This window comes from Lolium rigidum, chromosome 4 (genome assembly GCF_022539505.1).
Source record: "Lolium rigidum isolate FL_2022 chromosome 4, APGP_CSIRO_Lrig_0.1, whole genome shotgun sequence".
Classification (NCBI taxonomy): Eukaryota; Viridiplantae; Streptophyta; class Magnoliopsida; order Poales; family Poaceae; genus Lolium; species Lolium rigidum.
Window position 1 is genome coordinate 201209749 of NC_061511.1, and position 18332 is coordinate 201228080.

Here is an 18332-nt window from a genome sequence, read left to right on the forward strand (position 1 = left end):
TCGCAAATAAAGCCGAACACCAGTGGCCCGACTACCTACGTGAAAAAAAAAAATAAAAAATCAAAAAAAAATAAAAAAAATAAAAATAAAAAAAATAAAAAAAAAATAAAAAAATAAAAAATATAAAAAAATATAAAAAAAATATAAAAAAAATAAAAAAATAAAAAATTAAAAAATTAAAAAAAATACACTACATGGGTCACTCATTGCACGATATGCTTTGGATCTCTAGTATATGAAGAGAGAAAGAGTGTACAATAAGTCAGACAAGTAGGTGTCCCATTAGTCATTCCTTTAAATGTGTCATACATTGTACTGCAACTGGATTTTTTCAGTTATAAGTGGAGTTGAAAATAAGAGTTTTTAGTTGTATGTAAGGATGCAACCAATGGTGAAGCTGCATGAAAAGTACGGATGTGCCGGATGCTGAAGTGGGCTGAATCAGCATAAATAGTAGGTCAATTTATCCTAGTGGGCTGAAATAATACCATATGTTTAGGTAAAAGTTAAATGGAAGGGTGGGCCACGATCTGGTATGATCAACCTGTAGCATGCCACAGGATGCTAGGGCAAAGAATTAGAGAGGATGTGGCCATACTTGTGGATGATGCAACTAAAAAAAATCCAGACTATCAGATATGCTTTGTAAGATATGCTAGTTATGAGTTATATTATGAGTTGCAATTGAGATTTAATAACATAATCTAACTAAGAACTAAGTGAACTAAGTTAATTCTTGGTCGAATTAGACAGCCCACAATAATACCCTCAAACAGACCAAAGTTTTGCCCTACAGTACTTGCTAACATGGTATCAACTATACACTGTACACATGCACGTGAAAACCCAAACGAGACGACAGCCCACAATAATACCCTCAAACAGACCAAAGTTTTCGGAAATTCAATTCGGCTCCCGGGTGCGTATGCACCCTCTACCACAAAATCATATTTCAAAATGTTGAAAAATTTTAACAAAATTTTTTACATGTACATCTTCATAATAGATGTTCGTTCGTCAAGTTTCACGAAAAACCAATATATTTTGTGGTCTATATAAAAAAGAGAAAACTTATCTTGTGAAAAACATTATTTTTAGCACTGAGTTTTGTCTTTTTTACACACGTCACATGATAAGTCGATATTTTATGAAACAACTTTGTAAGCGTGTAGCACGAGAAGATTTACATGCGAATTTTTAGTTTCAATTTTTTTGAAATTCAAAATATGTGTAAGATGGATTTCAAAATAGAGGGAGCATATGCTCCCATGTTCCAAAACACCACTCCCCAAAGTTTTGCACTACAGTACTTGCTAACATGGTATCAACTATACACTATATACACATGCACGTGAAAAACCAAACGAGACCAAACCAATACAAATATCCAATTCATGTTTTGCGAACACTTGATCCGTGCGGTGGATTCAGACAACCCATCCCTGAACTAGCTGAGCTAAGGCTAATCAAGAAAAGGGTAATCTGTACGTGTAGCCAACAACAGGATCAGAGGTGTAAAAGGTGCTACGATCATACTTGTTCAGCGCCGCGTTCTTCCTGAACCTCTCCGGCAGGTCGGGGTTAGCCAGGAAGTGCCGCCCGTACGCGACCAGGTCGGCGTAGCCGTCCGCGACGGCCTTGTCGATCCCCTTCTTCCCTGTCATACCCTCCGTTCACCATGAACGTGCCCCTGAATGCCTTTCTGAAGGGAAGCAGACGCTGCCGGATCATCAGTTTGCCGTCGATCTCGCCGACGATGCACATCCGCGGCTCGATCACGTGGCAGTAGAGGACACCGAGCTCGTTCATGATGCTTATCACGTGCAGCGCCAGCGCCTCCGGGTCGGAGTCGATGCAATCCACATACACTACAAGAATGGCGACGTACGCCGACGGCCGTGGCGTACGCCGACGGCCAAATGTCGGGGTCGTCGGCGTATGGCCCGGCACAGCCAGCCAGCCGTCTGATCCTCGGCGTATCGTTGCCGTCGGCGTAGCGAAGTCTACGCCGAAGGCAGCCCTCGGCATATATTTGGCCCCAGTGGCGGAGCCAGGAATTGAACTGAGGGGGTCGAAACCAAGCTCTAATTTTTTTTTAACAGAAAGAGCAAATGTATTCAAGAAAAGAGCAAATTTATTCAATAAAAGAGGTCCAAACAGATTCAATTTGCATATTTCATCAAGTACAACAACAAAATAACTATAAAAACAAGAACACCAAAATAGAGCTACATTTTGATAAGATAGTATCATACCATTAAGTTGCCTCCTCGTCGGCGTCCATCGAAGGCAGCCGGGGACGAGCCGAGCTGGGGGCAGCCGGGCAGGGCCGACCGGCCAAGCAGAGGCCAGGAGATTGGAGTCGGAGATAGGGACGAGCTGAGGCGCTGAGCAGGGGGAGGCAACTGGAGACGAAGGCGGCGGCGAGGAAAGGCGGCGGCGGGCCGGCGAGGAAAGGCGGCGGCAGGCCGGCGGGGAAAGGCGGCGGGCCGCCGGAACGGCGACGACAACACCGACCTCCTCGACCTGGTCAGGGACGCCGAGGCCCTGGCTGAAGCGGAGAAGGGAGCAGAGGAGGAGCGGGCGGCCCATGCGACGGTGGCAGCCACCGCAGCCGCAGAGGACTCTGACTCCGACATATCATGGTCTTCCGATGACCATGATGCGCCTACCCCGGAGGAGAAGGCGGTGGAGCAGAGGGCTATAGTCGAGTCCATCGAGACGCTCAAGGACGACGCCGCCAACGCGAGGTTGCAGCAGTGCCTGCTGGAGGACGCGGCAGCGCACCGAGCCCTAGCGGCCGCATGGGAGGCGGCGGAGAAGCAGACGAGGGAGCGACGCAACGACGGGCCGGCCCGTCAGGCAGCAAGTAGTCTAGGCTTCTAGAACTACTTCGTATAGTTTGAATGTACCAGGTTTCTATACTTTCTATATATGTTGCAAATCTTTAAAAAATGGGTCGCCCCGGTGGGAGCACACCCAGATGCAAACGGACGCGCGAGCAAAATACGTTCGCGAGGCGATGCAAACGGACGCTCGCGACCTCTTTTAGGAGTCTGAAATGCGTCGCCCTATTGAAGATGCCCTTAGGATCGATTATTTTTCCCCAATTTCCGAGCCAGGTCGACCAACCATCCTCGACCCGGTGGTGGCTCCGCCCATGTTTGGCCCTAGGCGTAGACACGGCGCCTCGGCGTAGACTATTTTTCAAATTTGTCTAATTTTGTAAAAATCATAACTAATTCATATGATGTCAGAAAAATGCGTATAACGTATCAAAATGTTTAGAAAAACATCCTCTATCCGTTTATGTCAAAATCATGCATATTTGAATCATGTACAATACCATGTTAACATAGTAACAATTTAAACACTTTCTTATATGTCCTCGGGTTCCCGTTTTGGCCAGATGACAATTTAAACGAAGTCAGAAAATCCCGCGGAGCCGCATGGCGTCATTTTATGTGTCATAGTAACCACTCCAAAAGACGGAATTGGGATACGGCAGTTATTTTGGAAAACTCATCACAAACAGGGCTATCAAGTCTAGAGTTCTATGGGTTTTAGGGGAAATGAGTAGGAAACGACCCGTGACACCGCATAGTTTATCGAACGAGGCCATATTTGGCACGTGCGTGGTCCCTGGGATGGGAAGCAAGGCCCCGAAAGCGGATTTCCAATCCGACCCATGGGCGATGGTTTTTTATTTTCGGGGTGCCAAAACGGTTTTTTTTTGTGAAGCAGCTACATCGGACGTATTTTAGTATTGCGCGAGACCTCCGCGTAGTAGTAGGACACCGCCTCCGCACCACATATCACATGCCATATGTGCGCGCTAGTTATCTGGAAATTCCTACGGCTTCCTGCGATGTCCCGCCGAATCCGCTGCAAACTGACCCGATTTGAACTTGGGGTACACTTTTCGTCGCTCAATAAATTTCGCGAAAAATATTTTTAGGTCTACGAAAAATCACTTTATGTGCTAAAATTTTTCCGTTTAGCGCGATGGTGAACGGGTGCACCAGCGCGTCCGGTACGGCCATACCGCATCTCCGTGAGGCCGTTTTGGCCGGATGGCAATTTAAACTAAGTTAGAAAATCCCTTGGAGCCACATGGCGTCATTTCATGTGTCCTAGTAACCACTCCAAAAATTAGAATTAGGATACAACAATTATTTTGGAAAACCCTTCACAAACAGAGCTATCACGTCCGGAGTTCTATGGCCTTTAGGGCAAATAAGTAGGAAACGTCCTGTGACACCGCATAGTTTTTCGGATCGAGGCCATATTTGGCACGTGTGTGGTACCTAGGATGGGAAGCAAGGCCCCGGGAGCGGATTTTCAATCCGACCCATGTGAGATGGTTTTTTCATTTTCGGGGTGCCAAAACGAGTTTTTTTTGTGAAGCAGCTACATGGGCGCATTTTAGTATTGCGCGAGACCTCCCCGTAGTGGTAGGACACCGCCTTCGCACCACATATCACATGCCATATGTGCTCGCTAGCTATCTGGGAATCCATGCGGCTTCCTGCGGTGTCCCGCCGAATCTGCTGGAAACTGACCGGATTTGAACTAGGGGTACACTTTTCGTCGCTCAATAAATTTCGGGAAAAATGTTTTTATGTCTATGATACGTCATTTTATGTGCTAACTGTTCTCCATTTAGCGTGATGGTGAACAGGTGCACCAGCGCGCCCGGTACGGCCATACTGCATCTCCGTGGGGGCCCGTTTTGGCCAAATGATAATTTAAACGAAGTCAGAAAATACGTTGGAGCCGCATGGCATCATTTTATGTGTCCTGGTAACCACTCCAAAATTCGGAGTTAGAATACGGCAACTATTTTGGAAAACTCTTCACAAACAGGGCTATCACGTCCGGAGTTCTATGGACTTTAGGGCAAATGAGTAGGAAACGGTCTGTGACACTGCATAGTTTGTCGGAACGAGGCCATATTTGGCACGTGCGTGGTCCCTGGGAAGGAATGCATGGCCCCAGGAGCTGATTTCCAATCCGACCCATGGGCGATGGTTTTTTCATTTTCGGGATGCCAAAACGAGTTTTTTTTGTGAAGCAGCTACATGGGCGTTTTTTTTGTGAAGCAGCTACATGGGTTTACATGCCTTAATGTCGCTTAAAAAATACGTACATATCTATACCATCACTGATTTGAGACTTAATATTAGCCGTTGATTCATTCTATTGGGTGAACATCTGCCATCCATCAAGATCCAACTCAAATGATCTAATGGGTGATATTCCATGGATTCGCTCCGTACTATGAACGCGCGCGAAAGCAAGAGGTGGTAGGACGTTCGAGACTTCTCTCGGCTAGGTGCGCTCTCGCGTTGATGGGATGTGTTTGTTCCATGTACTTATAAAAAATGAATTATTAAAAAAACTACACATGTAAGGTGGGAACCAACGTTGATGGCAGCAATTAAGTTTTTACTAGCACAATGCCCGCGCGTTTTGCAGCGAAAGAGCAAAAATTATTGACTTCAAAATACATAACAAAAAGTTGCTCTAGCAACATGACCGACTAAGCTAAACTGTTACGGTACTGCACAAATAAGAAATTTGTAAGATGACTGTAGAAAAGAATAAAGAATGCATAGATACACACTTGAAGATATAAGTCAGATCCATGAGATAGATCATGAACAGTATTCATTACCTTTGTGGAAGCTCCAATCATAAAAGATAAAAAAGATCATATAGCAGCCATCATAAATGATTGAAGTGCTAGAAAAAACCAAATGCAACAAAACTACATTTGCATCAGAGGAGAAAATAGTTAATTGGATGTTTGAACGCTAGTACTGTTAACTGCAAATCTAGCTAGCATGAGTGACTTCACCCGCAAGATGTTTATTCCTTTCTATCACTGGTAGAAAAAGGGTCTTTAATCCCGGTTCGCAACTGCCATTAATCCTGGTTGCGCAACCGGGATTAAATATGCGGGACTAAAGGCCCCCCACCTCCCTTTAGTCGCGGTTGCTTACGAACCACGACTAAAGGCCCGTCCACGTGGGCGCCAGGCGTCCGTCGGGGCGGAGGACTTTTAGTCGCGGTTCGCCTGGCCAACCGCGACTAAAGGCCTCCGCAGGTTTAGGGTTTTAGCCCCCTCCCCTAAATCTGGTTTCTTTTTAATTTGTATTGTTTTATTTCTTTTATATTTTATTTTGTGTTTTATTTTAATTTTGAAGAAGTTTCAGTACACATATTCTACGCTACTATCACTAGTAGGAAAATTCTTATAGGTGGAAGCTATTTCTGTGGCGCACCACCAAAAATGCGTCACAGAAATCATTTTTGTGGCGCACCAGGCATGGTGCACCACAGAAATAGTTTAATTTTGTGGCGCACCAATAATCCATGCGCCACAGAAACTTGGTGGGACCAGCCCCAACCATTGGTTTCACTATTTCTGTGGCGCACAGGACCACGTGCGCCACAGAAATAAGACATTCAGTGGCGCACTGGTCCTGGTGCGCTACTGAATTAAGACTTTCTGTGGTGCACGTGGGATGATGCGCCACAGAAACTACACATTTCTGTGGCGCACATGAGTTCCATGCGCCACAGAAGTTTTTTTTTGGCTTTCCAAGCAACTCCACCCCCACACCCCCCCCCCGTGGATCGCCTTTTTTACCTCTGTAAAAATGAAAGAAATAGACAGAAATTTCAAAAAAAAATTCCATCAAGATGCCCATGTATTATGTCATCTTGCACCAGTGAAATTTAACAAACATGAATTTCGACTTTTTTTGCAAAATTGTGTGGGAAAATCATCAAACTGGAATTCTGGTTGCATACGAACTCGAAAAAAGACGCACAATATATCAAAATGATCCCACGGAAATTCTACATCCGAATTCACCGGGGCTTGCCCGGTTGGACAATTTTTAGAATCCCAAAAATCGAAAAGAGTAAAAAGTTACGGCCAGTTAAAGTTTTTTTGCTGCAAAATACAAAAAAAGAAAAAAAAAATCTGTGGCGCACCAAGTGCCCATGCGCCACATAATTAACATCCAAAATTTGAATTTTCTGCCGCCCTCCTCCACTTCTCCTCCACTTCTCCTCACTACTCCTCCACTTCTCCTCACTTCTCCTCTTTGGATGCAAACTTCTCCTCCTCCTCCTCCTCCTCCTCCTCCTCCACCACCACCACCACCACCACCTCCTCCTCCGGCTGGCTCCTCCTCCTCCACCACCACCACCACCTACTCCGGCGACCTTCTCCTCCGGCCGGCTGATGTCTACGGGAGCTTCTATTCTTGTAGACAGTGTTGGGCCTTCAAGAGCAGAGGTTTGTAGAACAGCAGCAAGTTTCCCTTAAGTGGATCACCCAAGGTTTATCGAACTCAGGGAGGAAGAGGTCAAAGATATCCCTCTCATGCAACCCTGCAACCACAAAGCAAGAAGTCTCTTGTGTCCCCAACACACCTAATAGGTGCACTAGTTCGGCGAAGAGATAGTGAAATACAGGTGGTATGAATAAGTATGAGCAGTGAGTAACGCAGCAGAGTAGTAACGCAAGTAAAACAAGTAAACAAGCAGACGATAGCGATATTTAGGAACAAGGCCTAGGGATTACACTTTCACTAGTGGACACTCTCAACATTGATCGCATAATAAATAACTCTTTCTCATATGTGCTACATACACTCTTTTGTTGGATGACAAACACCAGTCGTTGTGTAGGGCTACAAGAGCACCTCAATGCCGAGTTAACAAGCTCCACAACATTCGATGTTCATATTTAAATAACCTTAGAGCATAATAGATCATTGCAAAATAAACCAAGAACTAACATAGCGCACACACTGTCCACATTACACTATGAAGGAGGAATAGATCACATCAATACTATCATAATGATAATTAACTCCACAATCTACAAGAGATCATGATCATAGCCTACGACAAGAACCACACGGTGCACACACTAGTCACCTTTACACCGTGCAGGAGGAATAGATTACTTTAATAACATCACATGAGTAGCACACAACTAGTAGCGATACAAAGCTCATCATATGGATCTCAATCATGTAAAGCAGCTCATGAGATCATTGTATTGAAGTACATAGGAGAGAGATTAACCACATAGCTACCGGTACAGCCCCGAGCCTCGATGGAGAACTACTCCCTCCTCATGGGAGACAAGCAGCGTTGATGGAGATGGCGGTGGTGTCGATGGAGGAGCCTTCCGGGGCACTTCCCCGTCCCGGCGGCATGCCGGAACGGAGACTCCTGTCCCCGGATCTTGGCTTCGCGATGGCGGCGGCTCTGGAAGGTTTCTCGTACCGTGGCTTTTCCGTATCGAGGTTTTAGGTCTGGGACCTTTATATAGGCGAAGAGGCGGCGTCAGAAGGTCGAAGGGGCGACGACACCATAAGGCGGCGCGGCCAGGGCCTGGGCCGCGCCGGCCTATCATCTGGGGCCTGTGTGGCCCCCCTCTGGCGACTCTCGGGTGTTCTGGATGCTTCCGGGAAAAATAGGAACCTGGGCGTTGATTTCGTCCAATTCCGAGAATATTTCGTTACTAGGATTTCGAAACCAAAAACAGCAGAAAACAGAATCGGCACTTCGGCATCTTGTTAATAGGTTAGTTCCAGAACATGCACGAATATGACATAAAGTGTGCATAAAACATGTAGATATCATCAATAATGTGGCATGGAACATAAGAAATTATCGATACGTCGGAGACGTATCAGCATCCCCAAGCTTAGTTTCTGCTCGTCCCGAGCAGGTAAACGATAACCAAGATAATTTCTGAAGTGACATGCTATCATAACCTTGATCATACTATTGTAAACACATGTAATGAATGCAGCGATCAAAACAATGGTAATGACATGAGTAAACAAATGAATCATATAGCAAAGACTTTTCATGAATAGCACTTTCAAGACAAGCATCAATAAGTCTTGCATAAAAGTTAACTCATAAAGCAATAATTCAAAGTAAAGGCATTGAAGCAACACATAGGAAGATTAAGTTTCAGCGGTTGCTTTCAACTTGTAACATGTATATTTCAATGATAGTTTGTCAATGCAAAGCAATATAACAAGTGCAATATGCAAGTATGTAGGAATCAATGCACAGTTCACACAAGTGTATGCTTCTTGAGGCGGAGAGAGATAGGTGAACTGACTCAACATAAAAGTAAAAGAAAGGTCCTTCAAAGAGGAAAGCATTGATTGCTATATTTGTGCTAGAGCTTTGGTTTTGAAAACATAAAGAGAGCATAAAAGTAAAATTGTGAGAGGTGTTTGTTGTTGTCAACGAATGGTAGTGGGCACTCTAACTACCTCATCAACCAGACTTTCAAGAGCGGCTCCCATGAAGGACGTTATCTCTACCAGCAAGGTAGATCATCCCGCTTCTCTTTTATTTACACATGTACTTTAGTTTAGTTTTTCTTTATTTATGGATGACACTCCTCCCAACCTTTTGCTTACACAAGCCATGGCTAACCGAATCCTCGGGTGCCTTCCAACATTCACATACCATGGAGGAGTGTCTATTTGCAAAATTAAGTTGCTTACTGATAGATCAGAGCAAAACATGTGAAGAGAATTATTAATGCAAATTAATTAATTGGGGCTGGGCACCCCATTGCCAGCTCTTTTTGCAAAATTATTGGATAAGCGGATGAGCCACTAGTCCATTGTGAAAGTCTGTCAGAAGTAAATGACAAGATCGAAAGATAAAACACCACATACTTCCTCATTAGCTATAAAACATTGACACAAATAAGAGATAATAAATTTTGAATTACTTAAAGGTAGCACTCAAGCAATTTACTTTGGAATGGCGGAGAAATACCATGTAGTGGGTAGGTATGGTGGACACAAATGGCAAAGTGGTTGGCTCAAGGATTTTGGATGCATGAGAAGTATTCCCTCTCGATACAAGGTTTAGGCTAGCAAGGTTATTTGAAACAAACACAAGGATGAACCGGTGCAGCAAAACTCACATAAAAGACATATTGTAAACATTATAAGACTCTACACCGTCTTCCTTGTTGTTCAAACTCAATACTAGAAATTATCTAGACCTTAGAGAGACCAATTATGCAAACCAAATTTTAGCAAACTCTATGTATTTCTTCATTAATGGGTGCAAAGCATATGATGTAAGAGCTTAAACATAAGCACAACAATTGCCAAGTATCACATTATCCAAGACATTATAGCAATTTACTACATGTATTATTTTCCAATTCCAACCATATAACAAATTAACGAAGAAGAAACTTCGCCATGAAAATTAAAAGCTAAGAACACATGTGTTCATATGAACCAGCGGAGCGTGTCTCTCTCCCACACAAGCATTTATTCAAACAAAAACAAAAACAAAAGCACACGGACGCTCCAAGTAAAGTACATAAGATGTGGCCGAATAAAAACATAGTTTCGGGGGAGGAACTCGATAATGTTGTCGATGAAGAAGGGGATGCCTTGGGCATCCCCAAGCTTAGACGCTTGAGTCTTCTTGAAATATGCAGGGGTGAACCACCGGGGCATCCCCAAGCTTAGACTTTTCACTCTTCTTGATCATAGTATATCATCCTCCTCTCTTGACCCTTGAAAACTTCCTCCACACCAAATTCGAAACAACTCATTAGAGGGTTAGTGCACAATAAAAATTAACATGTTCAGAGGTGACACAATCATTCTTAACACTTCTGGACATTGCATAAAGCTACTGGACATTGATGGATCAAAGAAATTCATCCAACATGGCAAAAGAGGCAATGCGAAATAAAAGGCAGAATCTGTCAAAATAGAACAGTCCGTAAAGATGGATTTTATTGAGGCACCAGACTTGCTCAAATGAAAATGCCCAAATTGAATGAAAGTTGCGTACATATCTGAGGATCACGCATGTAAATTGGCTTAATTTTCTGAGCTACCTACGAGGAGGCAGGTCGAAATTCGTGACAAGCAAAGAAATCATGAATCTGCGCAGTAATCCAAATCTAGTATGAACTTTACTATCAAAGACTTTACTTGGCACAACAAAACAAAAAACTAAGATAAGGAGAGGTTGCTACAATAGTAACAACTTCCAAGACACAAATATAAAATAGAGGTACTGTAGCAAAATAAACACATGGGTTATCTCCCAAGAAGTTCTTTCTTTATAGCCATTAAGATGGGCTCAGCAGTTTTAATGACGCACTTGCAAGAAATAGTAGTTGAAGCAAAAGAGAGCATCAAGAGGCAAATTCAAAATAAATTTAAGTCTAACATGCTTCCTATGCATAGGATCTTGTAAATAAACAAGTTCATGAAGAGCAAAGTAACAAGCATAGGAAGATAAAACAAGTGCAGCTTCAAAAATTTCAGCACATAGAGAGGCATTTTAGTAACATGAAAATTTCTACAACCATATTTTCCTCTCTCATAATAACTTTCAGTAGCATCATGAGCAAACTCAACAATATAACTATCACATAAAGCATTCTTATCATGAGTCTCATGCATAAAATTATTACTCTCCACATAAGCATAATCAATTTTATTAGTAATAGTGGGAGCAAATTCAACAAAGTAGCTATCATTATTATTCTCATCATCAAATATAGGAGGCATATTGTAATCATAATCAAATTTATCCTCCATAACAGGCGGTACTAAAAGACTACTATCATTATAATCATCATAAATAGGAGGTAAAGTATCATCAAAGTAAATTTTCTCCTGAATGCTTGGGGGACTAAAAATATCATGCTCATCAAAGCCAGCTTCCCCAAGCTTAGAATTTTCCATATCATTAGCAACAATGGTATTCAAAGTATTCATGCTAATATGTTCCATGGGTTTTTTAATTTTCGCATCAAACCATCCATGTCTTAAATCAGGAAATAGAATAAGAAGCTCATTGTCGTCCATTATGCCAAACTAGTGTAAACAAGAAACAAAAAGATGCAATTGCAAGATCTAAAGGAAATAGCTTCGAGTACTTACAACGGCGAAAATAGCTTAGTAGCCGAGATCCGGAGTGTGAGTACCTTTTATCTTTCCTCCCCGGCAACGGCGCCAGAAAATAGCTTGATGTCTACGGGAGCTTCTATTCTTGTAGACAAGTGTTGGGCCTCCAAGAGCGAGAGGTTTGTAGAACAGCAGCAAGTTTCCCTTAAGTGGATCACCCAAGGTTTATCGAACTCAGGGAGGAAGAGGTCAAAGATATCCCTCTCATGCAACCCCGCAACCACAAAGCAAGAAGTCTCTTGTGTCCCCAACACACCTAATAGGTGCACTAGTTCGGTGAAGAGATAGTGAAATACAGGTGGTATGAATAAGTATGAGCAAGTAGTAACCGATGTCTACGTTCCCCCTCCTTTCCCGTAGACAAGTGTTGGGCCTCCAAGAGCAGAGGTTTGTAGAACAGCGAGCAAGTTTTCCCTTAAGTGGATCACCCAAGGTTTATCGAACTCAGGGAGGAAGAGGTCAAAGATATCCCTCTCATGCAACCCCGCAACCACAAAGCAAGAAGTCTCTTGTGTCCCCAACACACCAAATAGGTGCACTAGTTCAGCGAAGAGATAGTGAAATACGGGTGGTATGAATAAGTATGAGCGAGTAGCAACGGTGCCGGAAAATAGCTTGTCGGCGTGTAGTTGATGGTGGTAGTATTGCAGCGAGTAGTAACACGATAAAACGGTAAACAAGCAGCGATAGCAGTATTTAGGAACAAGGCCTAGGGATTACACTTTCACTAGTGGACACTCTCAACATTGATCACATAACAGGACAGATAAATGCATACTCTACACTTTTGTTGGATGATGAACACATTGCGTAGGATTACACGAACCCTCAATGCCGGAGTTAACAAGCTCCACAATAATGCTCATATTTTAGTAACCTTATAGTGTAAGATAGATCAACAGACTAAACCAAGTACTAACATAGCATGCACACTGTCACCTTCATGCATATGTAGGAGGAATAGATCACATCAATATTATCATAGCAATAGTTAACTTCGCAATCTACAAGAGATCATGATCATAGCATAAACCAAGTACTAACACGGTGCACACTCGTCACCTTTACACACGTGCGGGAGGAATAGAACTACTTTAATAACTTTGCTAGAGTAGCACATAGATAGTAGTGATACAAAACTCATATGAATCTCAATCATGTAAAGCAACTCATGAGATTATTGTATTGAGGTACATGGGAGAGAGATGAACCACATAGCTACAGCGAAGCCCTCAGCCTCGGGGGTGGATTACTCCCTCCTCATCATGGAGGCAGCGATGGCGGTGAAGATGGCGGTGAAGACGGCGGTGGAGATGGCTCCGGGGGCAATTCCCCGTCCCGGCAGGGTGCCGAAACAGAGTTCTGTCCCCCGAATTGGAGTTTCGCGATGGCGGCGGCGCCCCTGGAGTCTTTCTGGAGTTTCGTCAATTGGTACTGCGTTTTTAGGTCGAAAGGGGTTTTATAGGCGAAGAGGCGGCGCAGGGGGCACCTGGGGGCGCCACACCCTAGGCCGGCGCGGCCGGGGTCCGGCCGCGCCGCCATGTGGTGTGGTGGCCCCCCTGGCCCCTCTCCGACTCTTCTTCGGTGTTCGGAGCCTTCCGGGAAAAATAGGAGGTTTGGCGTTGATTTCGTCCAATTCCGAGAATATTGGTCGAACAGCCTTTACTGGAACCAAAAACAGCAGAAAACAAGAATCGGCCTTTCGGCATCTTGTTAATAGGTTAGTTCCGGAAAATGCACGAATATGACATAAAGTGTGCATAAAACATGTAGATAACATCAATAATGTGGCATGGAACATAAGAAATTATCGATACGTTGGAGACGTATCAGCATCCCCAAGCTTAGTTCTGCTCGTCCCGAGCAGGTAAAACGATAACAAAGATAATTTCGGAGTGACATGCCATCATAACCTTGATCATACTATTTGTAAAGCATATGTAGTGAATGCAGCGATCAAAACAATGGTAATGACATGAGTAAACAACTGAATCATAAAGCAAAGACTTTTCATGAATAGTACTTCAAGACAAGCATCAATAAGTCTTGCATAAGAGTTAACTCATAAAGCAATAATTCAAAGTAGAGGCATTGAAGCAACACAAAAGAAGATGAAGTTTCAGCGGTTGCTTTCAACTTATAACATGTATATCTCATGGACAATTGTCAATGCAAAGCAATATAACAAATGCAATATGCAAATATGTAAGAATCAATGCAAAGTTCACACAAGTGTTTGCTTCTTGAGGTGGAGAGAAATAGGTGAACTGACTCAACAATAAAAGTAAAAGAATGGTCCTTCAAAGAGGAAAGCATCGATTGCTATATTTGTGCTAGAGCTTTGATTTTGAAAACATAAAGAGAGCATAAAAATAAAGTTTTGAGAGGTGTATGTTGTTGTCAACGAATGGTAGCGGGTACTCTAACCCCTTGCCGGACAAACCTTCAAAGAGCGGCTCCCATTTTATTTTATTTTTGGGTGGCACTCCTTCCAACCTTTCTTTCACAAACCATGGCTAACCGAATCCTCGGGTGCCCGCCAACAATCTCATACCATGAAGGAGTGCCTTTTTATTTTAGTTTTATTATGATAACACTCCTCCCAACCTTTGCTTACACAAGCCATGGCTAACCGAATCCTTCGGGTGCCGTCCAACAATCACATACCATGGAGGAGTATCTATTTTTGTTAATTAATTTGGGACTGGGAATCCCATTGCCAGCTCTTTTTGCAAAATTATTGGATAAGCGGATGAAGCCACTAGTCCATCAGTGAAAGTTGCCCAACAAGATTGAAAGATAAACACCACATACTTCCTCATGAGCTATAAAACATTGACACAAATCAGAGGTGATAAATTTTGAATTGTTTAAAGGTAGCACTCAAGCAATTTACTTTGGAATGGCAGTAAATACCATGTAGTAGGTAGGTATGGTGGACACAAATGGCATAGTGGTTGGCTCAAGTATTTTGGATGCATGAGAAGTATTCCCTCTCGATACAAGGTTTAGGCTAGCAAGGCTTATTTGAAACAAACACAAGGATGAACTGGTGCAGCAAAACTCACATAAAAGACATATTGAAAACGTTATAAGACTCTACACCGTCTTCCTTGTTGTTCAAACTCAATACTAGAAATTATCTAGACCTTAGAGAAACCAAATATGCAAACCAAATTTTAGCATGCTTTATGTATTTCTTCATTAATGGGTGCAAAGCATATGATGCAAGAGCTTAATCATGAGCACAACAATTGCCAAGTATCACATTACCCAAGACATTATAGCAATTTACTACATGTATCATTTTCCAATTCCAACCATATAACAAATTAACGAAGAAGAAACTTCGCCATGAATACTATGAGATAAAGCGAAGAACACATGTGTTCATATGAACCAGCGGAGCGTGTCTCTCTCCCACACAAGAATTTATTCAAACAAAAACAAAAACCAAAGCACACAGACGCTCCAAGTAAAGCACATAAGATGTGACCGAATAAAAATATAGTTTCAAGAGAAGGAACCTGATAATTTGTCGATGAAGAAGGGGATGCCTTGAGCATCCCCAAGCTTAGACGCTTGAGTCTTCTTGATATATGCAGGGGTGAACCACCGGGGCATCCCCAAGCTTAGAGCTTTCACTCTTCTTGATCATAGTATATCATCCTCCTCTCTTGACTCTTGAAAACTTCCTTCACACCAAACTTCTCATAAACTTCATTAGAGGGGTTAGTACATAATCAAAAACTCACATGTTCAGAGGTGACACAATCATTCTTAACACTTCTGGACATTGCTCAAAGCTACTGGAGTTTAATGGAACAAAGAAATCCATCCCACATAGCAAAAGAGGCAATGCGAAATAAAAGGCAGAATCTATCAAAACAGAACAGTCCGTAAAGACGAATTTCTAATAAATACTTCCGTTGCTCAAATCAGAAAACTCAAAACTAATGAAAGTTGCGTACATATCTGAGGAACACGCACGTAAATTGGCATATTTTTCTGATTTTTCTACAGAGATAAAATCCCAGATTCGTGACAGATAGAAATCTGTTTCTGCGCAGAAATCCAAATCTAGTATCAACCTTCGATTAGAGGCTTCACTTGGCACAACCAAACACAAAACTAAGATAAGGAGAGGTTGCTACAGTAGTAAACAACTTCCAAGACACAAAATAAAAACAAATTACTGTAGCAAAATAACACATGGGTTATCTCCCAAGAAGTTCTTTCTTTATAGCCATTAAGATGGGCTCAGCAGCTTTAATAATCCATTCGCGGAAATAGTATTTGAAGCAAAAGAGAGCTTCAAGAGGCAAATTCAAAACAAATTTAAGTCTAACATGCTTCCTATGAAGAGGAATCTTGTACACAAATGAATTCATGAAGAACAAAGTGACAAGCATAAGAGGATAAAACACGAGTAACTTCAAGATTCTCAACATAAAGAGGGGAAACTTAATATTATTAAGATGCATATAACCATATTTCCCTCTCTCATAATAACTTTCAGTAGCATCATTGATGAAATCCACAATATACCCATCACTTAAAACATTCTTATCATGGTTCATATGCATAGAAGTATCATTAAATTTGGCATAAGAAGAGTTATTCTCATTAATAGTAATTGGAGCAAGATTATTATCAAGAATTTGAACATGGTAAACAAGTTGCCTATTAAGGGGATTGTTTTTGGTAATCCAATCATGACTATGACAAGTTTCATAAGGATAGTTAGAACCTATATCATAGCATTCTTTATAATAATCATTAGAGATCGGAGGCATAGTGTCATCATAAGAAATAGAATAGTTATCCTTCACAATCGGTTTATCTCGTGTCCACACCATTATTGTTATTAGAAGGAGATGTATCAAGAACATAATGACCAGTAGCTAAAGGATTTGCAAACACCTCTTCCCCAAGCTTAGAGCTTTCTATATCATTATGGGAGGAAGCATGGATAGTATCGACACTATGGCAATTATTATCATCATCATTTTCAGAATTAGTTTCCCGTGAGATTTGCAATATCAAAAGTAGTGTGCTCATTCAAATCATGATTGCTAATGTATGTAAAGGGCATAGGAAGATCATCATATTCAGATTCATTATCACAATAATCATTAGGAGCAACATACTTACGGTTACCTATTGTTATCTCATATACGCGGGGATATGATGTTACCTCTTTCTTTTTGTTCCCCTTCTTCTTCTTCTTCTTCTTCTTCTTCTTCTTCTTCTTCTTCTTCTTCTTCATTCCCTTCTTCTTCTTTTTCTCTTCCTTCTCCTCGTTCCCTTCTTCGAGAAGAAGAGGCTTGAAGGGTGGCTTGTCCGCATAACCTGATTTACTTTCGAAACAATAGAAGAAACTTGGGAGGATCCCTCCTTTTCGTTAATTAGTTGAAAACACACAGCGGTCCTATCATATTTTGGCAAGGTGTCATCTTCTAAAATATTTTGTATGTAAGTATTTGTATGGCTATTATCAATGCAATAAGAAAAACACCCATGCAGGACATCATCAATATCAAGATCACTCATATGTAACAAAGAGATTTTTCTCGACAGCTTCTTCACACCCCAAAAATAAAGTAAGTTCATCATGCTCGATTAGGAGTAATTTCATCATCACAATACAAATTTGCAGCACTCATTGGGTTCAAATTATCATTGGAGGAGCATTGAAAATTAAAATGACCCACTTCATGGCAAACTTCACAAATAAAAGGATAGAGGGCACAAACTTTTTTACCAAGATCATCTAGAGCCCTAAACCACTTTCTAGTTTTTTAATTAGCATGATGGATACAATATTCATCTTTGATTTGATTAATTCCACAAGGTCTATGTATTCCACAAAAATTAACATGCTTATAGGAAATAGCATTCTTAGGAGTTTGAGCATGCTTATTGCAATAATTAACAACAATTTCATTCTTCATGCAAGCCTCTTTAAAAGGTTCATGATACTTATCAAAATTATTTTTTAGGCAATTCGAAATGAGAAGCAAAGGCTTTATAAAGATTTGCAGCAACTTGAGAGTCAAGACCATAAGTAGCACTCATATTTCGAAATTCATCGGTATCCATAAAAGCTTCAATGCATTCATAATCATAATTTATACCCGACTCTTTACCTTCATTGTTCTACCATCCTTCAGCGTTGTCCTCAATCCGATCAAGGAGGTCCCACCTAGCTTCAACCTCCTTGCTTGTGAAAGATCCCTCCGAACACGCGTCCGCATAGTCCTTGTGTTGTCCTGAAAGCCTCGCATAAAAATTGTTAGCACGTAACTGAAACTAATGCTA

At 41.9% G+C, this 18332-nt stretch overlaps 1 pseudogene; it reads right to left on the reverse strand.

Moving 5' to 3' along the window:
• Positions 1-1305: 1305 nt before the first annotated feature.
• The window catches only part of LOC124648037, a 28297-nt pseudogene continuing 11270 nt past the window's right edge, over positions 1306-18332 (reverse strand).